This window comes from Eptatretus burgeri, chromosome 11 (assembly GCF_056783735.1).
Source record: "Eptatretus burgeri isolate ZD-2024b chromosome 11, Ebu_testis_v1, whole genome shotgun sequence".
NCBI lineage: Eukaryota > Metazoa > Chordata > Myxini > Myxiniformes > Myxinidae > Eptatretus > Eptatretus burgeri.
In genome coordinates this window covers 35,652,293-35,665,642 of record NC_140971.1, presented here as the reverse complement: position 1 = coordinate 35,665,642, position 13,350 = coordinate 35,652,293, and the positions used below count along the sequence as shown (strand labels likewise).

The 13,350-nt window shown below is 41.1% G+C and overlaps 1 protein-coding gene across 3 annotated transcripts in view; it reads left to right on the top strand.

Annotated features, from left to right (window-relative positions):
• LOC147016859 (ornithine decarboxylase-like) overlaps window positions 1-13,350 on the top strand; it is a 122,441-nt gene that overhangs the window by 22,434 nt on the left and 86,657 nt on the right. For 2 of the 3 annotated variants that reach the window (XM_085845983.1, XM_085845982.1), the window contains exons 2-3: window positions 948-1,516; window positions 1,818-3,619. The gene's annotated coding sequence lies outside the window, so the exon portion shown is untranslated. The remainder of the gene's footprint in view (window positions 1-947; window positions 1,517-1,817; window positions 3,620-13,350) is intronic. The other variant, XM_085845985.1, reaches the window with a different exon arrangement.

Genomic DNA, 13,350 nt, shown 5'->3' with positions numbered 1-13,350 from the left:
GTTCTGTTTTCACCCCTGCCTGTCTGTCGGTGAGCAGGATATCTGAAAAACTTAGGGACGATTCGGACAAAATTTGTTGGCAAGGTTAGGTGTGTGACAAGGACGAATCTATTCGATTTTGGTGAAGATCCAGATAAGAGTTTTTAAAATCTGCAAGTGATTCTTCACCATCGAGGGATTGGGCCAAAAACGACAGAGCATGATATCTCAAAAAGTTTTGGACGAGTTATGACAAAACAGGGTGGATGAGTTGGTTCGGTGACGAGAACAAGCCGATTTGATCAGGATCCAGATCTGGCCTATCAGTCGGGTGCAAAACGTAAACTGTTCAACCTGGCGGAGGTACGTGCTCTATCGAGAGCCGTTCTATTTTGTCTGTCTGTCCACACTGAACATGAGTACTGTATGTGTCTTAATTACATACTATTGATATGATAATCTATAGAAAATGATAATGGTACATAATGATTATAAAGGTACATAACGTTCATGACAATGGCACATAATGATGATAATGGCACATAATGTTGATGATAAAAGCATGTAATAATGATAATGGTCCTTAATCATAATGACAAGATTGAAAACTATGATAATGATAATGGTGATCGTGGAACAGGAGTTTGTCTATTAATTACGTACTATTTGCAGGCGAGTTGGAACCTGAGTTAGTCTGTTAATTGCGTATTATTGGACCGCGACTATATCTATTAATTACGTCCATTAATAATGTCCCTTTTCAACCCCTTTCTACTCTTTCTAGACTTTTAAGACACTTTTGACTTTTTTTTTTTTTTAGACTGGATTGTTTCAAAGTTGACTTCCATGTTTTGACCATTGCAATTAATAGCAAATACTTATATAAAACGAACACCTTTCACACGTCTGAAACTGAAATTGTATTCTGCACATGTATGTTCTGATTCATTCACCCACCACCTGGCAAGAAGCATCCCAGAGAACGCCCCACCCCACGCTCACCTTGAGAGGAGTCATTGACACATCACGCCATGATCTGCGTCTGCCGGATGAATGAACGAATAGATGGCATGTATGAAATGTTAAACACATTGTCGGATCAGAAATTAAATAAATAAAAAAACATCTGTCAAAGTAAGTATTTTTCTCTTGATTTGTTCCTAACGTGGAATCCAATCTTTCTAAAATTACTTAGATTGTACAACCACTAATTTATGGCCCCAATTTCTACCTTTCTTGTGAGGTCTGTTGCAGAACGTTTTATGGCCTGTCTTTCAGCAGCTGGACCTTCGACTGAAGCTGATTTGTGCAGGATTGTATAATTTGTTCAAGGTGCCAAAGATAGCTTGCCTACTCTCCGTGAAAGACACCGTGCGATCTTTAATGTTCGCCAGCTAATGCCAGCGGACAAGACGCCCGGCTTAATTTCCATCCGAGGGACGGCGCACCTTCTGATGCAACACCCTACCTGCGAAGCACCAATGCAGCAGTTTAATAGTTCAGGTCGTGGATCAAACTAAAACAAGACAGCTAGAAGGTAAGTATCCTGTTGGACCTTTTATTTGGGTTTTGGTAGGGGTGGAGGGAATTTTCAGGTGCACAATATAAAATCCCTATAATACCAAATATTATGATAATAGCTTCCACTTTACAGAATTACAACAATAAAGGGCAGTTTAAACTTTAAAAGTTTTTAGAAATTAATTTTACTTGATCAGTGCTATTAATTATACGGAATTATAAACTTCCGGAAGTATAAACGTGCCACAGATTGTCTTTGCATATCTTCGTGACAATGTTCCAAACTTTTGTTTATTTAACATTCCTTCCTGCTACAGTTCATTCATTCCATCAGCTATGACTCTCACCCAAGAAGAACAGCTGCAGATGGTTATACCCCTACTTTTGCCAACCGCTTACTGATAGTTTGGACTCCAATGCACCATGGAATAAACTGCTGGCGGTTTGTTCAAGACGATTGTACAATGCCGTATGCCAGCTGGCTTGTCTCCCATGACACTCCATCTTGTACACATCCTTGTTCGCTCTTCTTTCTCCTCAAAAACGATGGGTGTTGGGAATGCCTGAAACTAAGGCCTCATCAATTGTTTTTTTGGAAAACTCACTGGAGTCTCCATTAGATGGAATCGAAACAGAAACAGCTGAAACTGGAAGGGCACTCGGTAGAGCGCATACCTCTGCCACGTAATGCCTGATCCACGAGAACGTATCGGGCCCAATACATTTTTAAAATATCATGCTATACAGCACTATATCGTTTTTGGCCCTTTCTCTCAATGGTGAAGAATCACTTTAAAAATTAAATAATTATCGTATCCAGATCCGGATCTTCATCTAAATTGAATCAATTCTTCCTTGTCACACACCCAACCTGTCCACTAAGCTTCATCTGAATCCGTCCTCAACTTTTTGAGATATCCTGTACACAAACAGACAGAAAGGGGTGCAAACATAACCTCCTTCACCTTTGGTGGTGGAGGTAAACATGTTTTTCCTTGCACCTTGACCATATCGGCATCTTCATAAATGTGGAATTGTGCAGAAAGTAATATCACATCATGACCAGTTAAAATATGCACTATTTTACAGTGATCACACATGTATCCTGTGCTCTTAAACTTTTTTCTTCTAACACAGGTGGAGGCTCATGGAAGAGCTTATTGATGGAGCGGAGGGAGCTGGCATACATGGGAGGATGGAGAGATATGGAAGAAATGAACATACAGGCAAAAAAAAAAAAAATAGGGATGTACAGACAGGACAGGGAAGCACAAAAATGTCCATATGCTGAAAACTCCAGATAAGACCATCAATGTCCAGCAAAACATTTTCCATTGGGTTTTTGCCGGATATCCAAAGGAACTGCATGTAAATACTTTTCAGATGATTTGTAGTGCCGTACCTGTTTCCTGTGATGTTCCACTCACCTTGGGAAATTGTGCTGCCATCCCAAGGTGTGCGATGTGTCACAGGACATAAACTCATCTTCTCATGTTTTTGAAGTGTGGTGAAGTCCTGTAACCACGGGACAGATTCCACAGGAGCACTGCAGCCAATAGCTTTGGATGTGTCTTTCTACTGACAGGACAGTCACCAGCAGCGTATTCAGTCCAGACCAGATGCTCCGGGCTTCAGCTGGTGTTATGCTGTAACTGCATACGAGTATCAAATTCTGCTCACACTTAGTTCTTGTTTTGATTCCCACTGAACGAATGATTCTTACTTCACAAAGAGTTTAACTCCTGTAGCTAGAAGCATAACGAGGCACCTTTCTTTGGAAAATAACGAGGTAAACAAGCATAACAAGGCATCATCGCGTGGGGCAATTTGGAAAATGTTTACGGAAATATTGCTCAGATCAAATGATCTTCATTTTACACCAATGTTGCTTAATATTGATGGTCTGTAGTTTTTCATCACATGGATGAATCGATGTTTCCTGTTCATCCCTTTATTTGACTTCCAAAAATCCCCTGATTTGTTTTATTTTATTTTATTTTTAGCTCACCTGGAACGTAGTTCCATGGAGCTGATGGCATGGTGCGTCATACTTGCAACTTCTTCTCTGAAACTACATATACGATTTTCAATGAAACGTGACCACAACACTCATCACCGTGTATGTACACATTCATGGCATAAAAAAATTGGGGTCTGAGTTGGTTTTCAAGGGGGTTGCCCAGCAAAATATGTATTTACTTTCTTTTCAGGAACTACACTCACAATTTTGATGAAACTTCACCACAACCTTCATCACCCGTGATGTACCAAAGTTTGTTCACGCCATTAAAAAGCAAATCGGGGTCTAAGGGGTCGAGGGAGTTGACTGAGTGGGGTTAATCCCCCCCCCACCCCTAAAGAGGTATTTGATTTCTTTGAAAAACCACACAAATTCGATGAAACATGACTACAACCTTCATCATCCTTGATGTACCAAAGTTTGTTCACGCCAGCCATTTTAAAAAATGGGGTCCAAGTTGGTTTACAGGGGGGTTGCCCCCCAAAATATTGTTATGTCTGTGGGGTAGATGAAGGCATTTCATAAGAAAGATAGGATTGTATAGAGTTGTTTCATCCATGGACGTGTAGGAGACATCTCGATGTAATTCAGTAGGGAGATTGTGAGCTTAAGTGTTATGTGTCACCATACGGGGGGGGGGGGGGGGATGTTAATTAGGTGGGGATCAAAGATGGCTTCCCCAGTATGTAATTGCCTTTTCTTTTCACCATACGGCGGGGGGGGGGGATGTTAATTAGGTGGGGATCAAAGATGGCTTCCCCAGTATGTAATTGCCCTGTGACTTTTCCCTACGTTTTTATAACCAAAGCCACGATAACAAACAAGCAAACGTGCCGAGGGGACAGGTCCCACCTTCCCGGGTTTCGTGCAAACTTCACCACAACCTTCATCACCCGTGATGTTCCAAAGTTTGTTCACGGCATTAATAAAAAAAAATTCCATAGGTATTTACTTTCTTCTCCGTTACATATTTTGTGTGTTATCACGCCTACTCGTCGTTCCCTGGTTATCTTATCCATCCGCTACCAGATGAGCAGCCAGGGGGTATTGCCCCAACTTTTTTTCCATGACATTTGGAAACCAGATGAGAATTTCATGAAATGTCCATGCAAGTGTTATAAATTGTCATATAGGATTCTATGACTTCAGATATCAAACAAAGTTCTTTTCACAGAAACAGAAGCAGCTCTTTGACGTATCTAATTTGTTTCCACTTATTTTTAGCTCCAGTTGGACTTTGTCCGAAACGAGGTTTGAAAGATTGGGTCTTGTCTATCCGTGCATCCGTCTGTCTGCAGCCATATCTCGCACATGTATGGACTGATTTTGTTCAACCTTGACACAAAGACAACTCATGATGGTGTACATATGCACGTCTTTTTGTTTTGCGATTCAATCAAAGATAGCCGACTGGCGACAATTTTGGTTCTAAAAACCCGATGTTGAACACGTCCTCAACCATTTCTCAGACATACATTTACCGATCATGCTCAAACTTGGCACACAGATAATAAATAATGCCTTGCATATTCACCTCCTTTGTTTTTGAGATCAGCTCCAAGATAGCCGACTGGCGGCCATTTTGTTACTTAAACGTGACCCCAACCATTTATCGGATATGCATACTCTGATTTTGTTCAAACTTGGCACACACACACAGTAAATGATGGCATGCATGTGCAACTCACTATATTTTGCGATCAGATAAAAGATGGCCATCTGATAGACTGGTGGCCATTTTAGTTGTAAATACAGACACATGACAGAAGTAAATAGACACCATGATTTTAAAAGAATTTATTTATTGAACATTTGATCCATTTTAATACAGACACTAGTATTTTGTGGACTTGCCATTTGCAGATTTCAACGCTTTTACTCTTTCAGACATAGAACTAACGAGTTCTGAAATTTTCTCTTGTGGGATTTCTGCCCAGGCTTCACGCAAACGGGTTAGCAATTCTGTTCGTGATGTTGGTTTCCTGGGATTTTTTTCGCACAGCTCGATCCAATATGGCCCAGAGGTGTTCAATGGGATTCATATCAGGAGACTGATTTGGCTATGGAAGTCGCTTGATCCCATTTCTGTCCTGCCATTCTTTGGTCTTTTTTGCAGTGTGGCATGGAGCTCCATCTTCCATGAACAGTGTGTTGTTTTTGACCATCTGACCAGTGGAGAAGATGGGGAGACGTCCATCCTCAAGGATAGAAATGTATATCGTCGAGTTGATGTTGCCAACACACTCCACAAGCTCTGACCGACCAGCTCTCCAGATTGCTCCCCACACCATCACTGAAAAACCACCGTGTCTGACAGTTGGCTGCAATCAGTTCAAAGAAAACTCTTGACTGGGGAGTCTCGAAAACCATACGCATCCACTTTCAGAAAATTGAGTAAATTTGGACTCATCTGAAAAAATGATAGTTTGTAAAAACTCCAAGGGTCTGTTGGCCATCTCGTCAGCCCCCTTCTTTCTCCTTTGAATATTGGTTGGTCTAAGAAGAGGTTTTCTCCTAGCTGCTCTCCCATCATAGCCCAGTTGATGAAGGTACCGCACGGCAGTTCTTGAGCTAACTTGGACCTCCTCTGCAACATCTGTTGCCTAACAATGGGGAGTTTTCTCAGTGGACCACTTGACAGCTCGAAGACACCTTTCTGAGGGCCCAGGTCAACCAGAACGGGAAGCTGTGGATTCCTTGCCTTCGCTGGTGAATTGCACAATCATCCGATTGACCATAGAAAGTGGAATGCCAACGTTCTGGTGCTGGCTGACTCCACCTTCCAATTGGCCAACAATTTGTCGTCTTTGAAAATCACAAAGGTCATGTGCTCCCTGGGTTCAAGGCATCGTTAATTGTCGTACAAAACCCAGGAACTCGTTTATGCAAATAAATCGTTGAATATTAGTACAAATCACTGAGTAAAACTTGCTTTACACAGATGAAATGAATAAAATTAAGGTGTCTATTTACTTCTGTCATGTCTCTGTAAATATGGGTTCGCTCTTTAACTCCATGCAGCAAAATTACTAAAACCATGGGGACTCTGAAATATGTCTTTTTCTCCTTGTTTCTTCTGCGCTTCTTCTGGCAACACCATCAAATTGTAAACTTGAACATCTTCAATCAGGGAGCAAACTGGAATGCAGTTATCCACTGGATCACATGACTGCCTTCCAAGGAAAGCTGAGAAATCCAAATGCAAAAGACAGTCTTTGTAGTGGTTTGACAGAATGGTGCAAAGGTAATGCATTTATCTTTGAGCTATGTTGTCTGGGTTCAATTCCCGACCTGACTAAAAACTGTAAAATTGGTGTTTTCGCAGAAGGGTGTTGCACCAATGAGTACGGTGTCTCGTGGGTGTACGTTAAACTGGTGAGCCATCTGATAGCATTAGTTGATGGACATTAAAGATCCCACTGTGTCTTTCAATGAAGTCAGCGAATTATTGCCGGCATTCTAAACAAATTCCAAATTCCAGCCTTGATTTACAGTGGCACCGCATCAGTGGAATGCTCGTACTCAGCAACAATGATATGAAGCGCACACAAATGAACGAGCTACCTGTATTACACGATGGTCTCTGCAAGTGAGAAAGCGTGTGTGGGGTATTGAATAACATTTATTGAAAAGTAGGGCTAAGCAATTGGAAATGTGGTTTGCCCAAGAAAGATCATGGCTGATAACGAGACCCACAAGTTTGAGTGAATAAACTTCCCCACGACGATTGCTAAGAAAGCAGGGAGGATGTGCCTGACAGTCCTTTTGGAGGGAGAATGTGAGGGTGAGATTTGTTTGGATTGTAAGACATAATCCAAGTGTTTGACCAGCTTGTGATTTTGTCAGGGTCTGAAGAGATGGAGGAGGCTGCTGCCTGCCTGTCTGAAGGATGAGGTATGTCTGGGCAGAGGGTAGATTCATCAGTAAATAGATAAAGGGGATTTTCCAATCAGAGAGATCGTTGATGAAGATGAGGAAGAGTATTGAGCCAAGAACACTGCCAAAAGACACTCCAGCCTTGACAGGGAGAGGAGATGAAAGAATTCCATTGAGAGTCACACGTTGACTCCAAGAGTTGAGGAAGTCAGTAAGCCAAGTGTGTGGAGTTAGTCTTTGATGCCATCGGTAGAGAGTTTGTAGAGTAAGGCAGCATGTCAGACTGTATCAAAAACACGAGATATGTCTAAAGAGATGACCCTGATTTCATGTCTGACATTGAGGGCCTTCATCCATTGTTGAGAAAGTAGAATCAGCATGTCCAAGGTGGAGTGACCTTGTCTGAAACCAAATTGCTAATCTGAGATGAGGCCATTAGAGAAAAGGAAGGATTTCATATCAACTGTGATGATGAATTCCATGACCTTGCTGATGATTGAAAGTAAGCTGTTCGGTCTGCAGTTAAGGGGATCAGATTTTGCCCCTTTTTATCTAAGGCATTGATGTTAACTGCTTTCCAAGCAGATGGAATTTGATCTAAGGTAAATTGTAGAGTGAAAACGACAGAGAGAAAGGATGTGCAAGAGCAGCAGAGCAGGTTTATCGGACACGTGAGCTGATGTGATCTGATCCACCTTCTCAAGTTTAATAGACACGGAGTCCAGGAGCATTTGGGTGTGATTGGGAAGGTTGGGGACACAATATTTGGAGGCAAACACAGAATTGAAGTGCTTCTTTTTCTTGTGTATAGGAGTTTGGCTGCTGGGTGGCTTTCTTTTTTGGGGGTGGGGGGGGGCGTAACTATGCTGCTGATGCTGTGGCCCTATATCAGTACACTGGTACTCATTTCGCCAAACTTGGAAGGATGACAGGCTGAGTCAACTCCACCTGGTGTTGTTTCAGTGATCAACAGGGCTCAAACTCAGGACCCGAAGATTCCAAGCCAGCCACACTCACCACTAAGCCAACATGAGGCTCTAGAATTGAGGTATTTAGCCTTCTCATGAGTGGAGTTGGCTGTGGTGCCATTTGAAGTGAGGAAAGGAATGGAGGGGGAGCACACTGCAGAGACGTACCGAACAAGGTTCCACCAGGTTTTAGAGTAGGCAGACAAGTTTGAGAGTTCAGCCTTGAAGTTGGTCAGATGTTGTTTTCTGGCTTTCCTGAGAGTGGACACACACCTGTTCCAGGCTTTGTGGGATGATCTGAAAGTTGCCTTTGGTTGGATTTGTATTCCAGGAAGAGAAGGCTGGATGTTAGAAGACAACTGCCTCACCACAGGATTATGTGTACCAAGGGAGAGAGGATAGGTATGATAACTGCAGATGAGATGGTATAAATATGTACATCATGGAAAGCAAGCTAGTTTGGAAGGATTCCCAGGCAGTATTAATATCAAGAGAGGTGGAACTGAAGGACCAGTCTTGACACGAGAGGGCAGCTTGCAGTCTCTGTCAGTCAGTCTGGGTGAACTGCCAGACTCCACGGCGCTCTCTGACTGTGGCCATAGAGATGTTGACTCTCACAAGCACATGATCAGATGAACCTATTGAGGCAGAAGAGGAACAGCAGAGTCATGGATCACATTTTCAGGAAAATTAGTCATTATCAAATCCAGAAGGGAGGATTGGAATTACCAAGTCCATTCGGAGAAATAATGGTTGTGAAAGTTCACAGAATGGGTGAAGCCTATATTTGCATATCACACGTGATTTTGTGCCGGTGTAACAGGATAAGTCGCCCCCTGGACAACTCCCCCCCCCTGAACAACTTCCCCCCCGGTGGGGGTACTTGTCCTCGGATGTCTTCCCCCTCTCTGGATAACTTGCCCCCCTATGGCCAAAAATAGATTTATACTAAAAATATATACCTCTAGGTGTTCATGTTCTTTACATACTATTTTTTATCCATTTTCTATTTTTAATCCTAGGACAAGTACCCCCCCCCGGGGGGGGGTTAGTTGTCCGGGGGGGGGGGTAGTTAAACTGTTACACCGGTTTGCTTACAGGTAATCACTCTGGACATCAAAAACATCATTCACAATAATTGCTGAAGGGGATTGTTGAGTAACTGGTATCTCTTTAAGTTGAAAAAGCTACAGGTTCCAACTCAATCACAACAAAATTAACAATAAAAAGGTAAATAAAATTTATTATCCTCGCAAGAGGTAGTGGGTATTGCATTTCGGTCCATTTGTTCGTTTGTCTGTCTGTCTGTCTGTCTGTTTATTTGGCGAAAAAACTTTTTTCACGAAGTATGTTGATCTGTAGCATTTGTTTGTGTGTTTGTCACATGATTTTTGGCCACAGTGTTCAAGCAATTGTTCTGAAATTTTTGTGTATGTACAGTAGGTGACTGGCCAAGGATAGCAATGTTTAATTTTGGTGAAGATCCAAATCTGGATCTGAATTTGAGAATTTTTTAAGCGATTCTTCACGATTGAGAGATAAGGCCAAAAATTATATATAGCACTACATCTCAAAAGGTTATGAATGGATTCCGACAAAACTTAGTGGACAGGTTGGGAATGCCACTTGGAAGAATTTATTTAATTTTGATGAAGATCCGAATTCATATCTGGATACGAGATTTATTTAATTTTTAACCGATTCTTACCGATGCATAGAATACTTACCCTGTGTGTGGTGCAAGAATTTGGTGTAAGCGAACTCCTCTGTTTTTTTTTTTTTAGGTATTTTTTTCTTTGATCCAATATGGTGCCAGACCAGTGACCAATGATGTTACTTTTATCAAACTATATTTCCCATGGGTAGTTGATCAATTGGTTAAAGTTTTGCATTGATCGGTTAGCAGTTTCAACAATTGCAGAGAAATTATTTTTCCTACTGACTGGATCAAGCATTGCACTTGTCGAATTATGATGTCATAATGAAGGCACCAGTGACATCATTAACATATCTTATTCCCTATGGGGAGTACTTGACAATGAGCCATGTTTCACTATTTTCCATGGAGCGGTTTTGGAGTTAGAGGTGCAAAGTTTATTTTTTATTTTTTTTGCTTTTCCCAAGATGACGCCTGCACCGCGTGATATGACGTCATAATTAGCATTGAAAAATTCTCCAGGACAAGCTGCTCCATTGGTGAAAATTGTGTCCATTGGACCAATAATTGCAGAGAAATTATTTTTATACTGACTGGATCAAGCGTTGCACATTTCGAATTATGACGTCATAATGAAGGCACCGATGACATCATTACATATCTTATTTCCCATAGGGAGTACTTGACAATGACCCATGTTTTAATTTTTTCCATGGAGTGGTTTCGGAGATATAGAGGTGCAAAGTTTTTCAGTTTTTCCAAGATGGTGCCTGTACAATGTGGCCTGTGACGTCATAATTATCATTATAAGTTCCTACAGGAGGAGGTGCACCTATGGTCAAAATTTCATGTCAATTGGACCAACAGTTGCAAAGAAAAATTTTCATTACTTATCCAATCGAGCATTGTGCTTGTCGTATTATGAGGTGATGATGAAGAAAGCGATGACATCACCATGAACACATCTTATTCCACATGGGGAGTACTTGAGAATGAGCCATGTGTAAAAAATTTTCCATGGAGTGGTTTCAGAGATATAAAGGTGCGAAGTTTTTTGGTTTTTCCAAGATGGCACCTGTACCACGTGACGTATGACGTCAAAATTATGCCGAAAAATTTGACAGGAGGCGCACCGATTTGTAAAATTTCGTATCGACGAGACTCACGGTTGTTGAGAAAATGGATTTTAAAAATGCATCGAGTGGTTTTGAACCGAAGCAACAAAAATCGAACCCCCGAAGTTGAAGCAGTTGGACACAGATCAAGTCCCATCACAGTACATGCTGTACGACCTATTACACTGGGCAGCATTTGAAATATTTTTTTCAGTGGTCGAGGTTTTCTCAACGGTTCTCGTATGTTTTTTGCATGCTGAATTCAGGAATGTATCTAATTTCGCTCAATCAGGTCAAGTTTTTCATTTTATCTTTTTTTAAGGATAAAAAAAAAAGGATAAGGATATTTTTTAAGGATTTTTTTTTTTTTAATCTATCTCAATTTTAAGGAAAAAAAAAATCAAAATTTTGTTTTTTTAATTCGCATTTTTACAGCGCGTGCGCTGTATACAATGGCACCGAGTTTGAAATGTCCCTGGTGTCCACCACGTCTCTGGTGTCCCCTGTCCCCCCCCAACCCCCACCCCCCACGTCCCTCAAGACAGCCAATGACGGCCATCCGGTAGATGGCAGTGCGTAACCTAGAAGGAAATAGCGAGAATTGACGGAAATGCCCGAGTATTTTAATGGAAATTTGTGAAACTAATGTGTTATATATGTGAAAACCATTTAATTTATTGCTTGACAGGTAAAAAACCAAGAAACTCGCCCCTCTCATGTACGAACGAAAGAAAGACGTCATTTCTGCCCACCATCGCATTTTGCGCCGATCGCCGAACGCTGAAAGCTAAGTTCTTCTTATGCTATCATTCTTTTGCGGTCCCCTGCTACGCTGTATCGAAGGATTTCATTCCTTCTGTTATATATATAAAGGTGCTTATCACAATAATAACAAGATTTTTACATTTCAAATATTAAGTACGCTTTTTAATTGTTTTTCAACTGAAAAAGCATAAATTGCATATTTTAACATTAGTGTACTCATTTGCTTCACCACACGCGCTGTATTGAAGGATTTCACTTGTTTTAATTCAAAATCAGACTTACATTGACAGAAAATGTATAAACTATACATATAATGACACACAAGTACCGTTAATGTGGAAGAAAGTGCCTTCACAATTACTTTCATTTCAATTTCAGAAAAATATAGATAAATCCTTGTTTCTGGCAACACCCAACTTCAGTCGCTCCAGCAGTCGCTGTTTTCCTTCGTCTTTTTAATGTTGAATTTCACATTAATGGTACTTGTGCGTTATTTTATATATAGTTTGTACATTTTCTGTCAATGTAAGTCTGATTTTGAGTAAAAAAAATGCTAATTAAAAAAACAAAAATTTTGATTATTTTTTCCTTAAAATTGAGATAGCATAAAAACTTGACCTGATTGAGTGAAATTAGAAACATTTCTAAATTCAGCATGCAAAAAGAATATTATAACCGTTGAGAAAACCTCGACCTCTGAAATGAGGCAGACCAGTGTTATCAACAGGTGTCATCTTTCACGCTAACACATTGTCTCTGCCCTGCTAATCACCAGTGTATCTGCCCTAATCTGGAGTGTGCTCTGCATATCTGATTATCCGCATATCATATCTGATCAGGATCACTGCTACATAATCTCATCTGCAGGCTGTAGTCAGTCCACATGCGCAAGCCAGCATAGCTATTGCTCATACCACCCGCTGTACATTACTTATTGTTCCAACACAGTGCATGGACAATAATTCAGATTTTGTGTCATCACTCATCAGATATTCAGATGCTATCGCTGATCGCGTGGGCACTCATAATGACTCTGCCGAGTTGGGGCAATCAGATTTGTCAGAAACACCTGTCGATCTGTCACTTTGACTGTCACTTTGTCAGTGTTTGTCATGGTAATTGGTATCCGTGATGGAAATAAGCCCAAGAAATTGAGAATATGGGACAATGATGTCCAGGGAGGGTACTGTATGAAAGGGGATGTGGGATACCCAGGGCTGGATTAACCCCAATAAGCCTTGGGCCCACATATTGTTTTGGCCCTCAAATTTTCGAAACCCATTTTGTTTTTCCACAATTTCTGTATTGATGATTAATCGACCAGTATCGAAATATAAAAGGAGCCATGCGTGCATCCGTCCTTGTGTGCGTGCGTGCGAGTTCCAGACCTCTTCATACCTTTAGACCCCTTGACACTCCAAAGACAGTTTGGAATTTTAAGACCCCCAA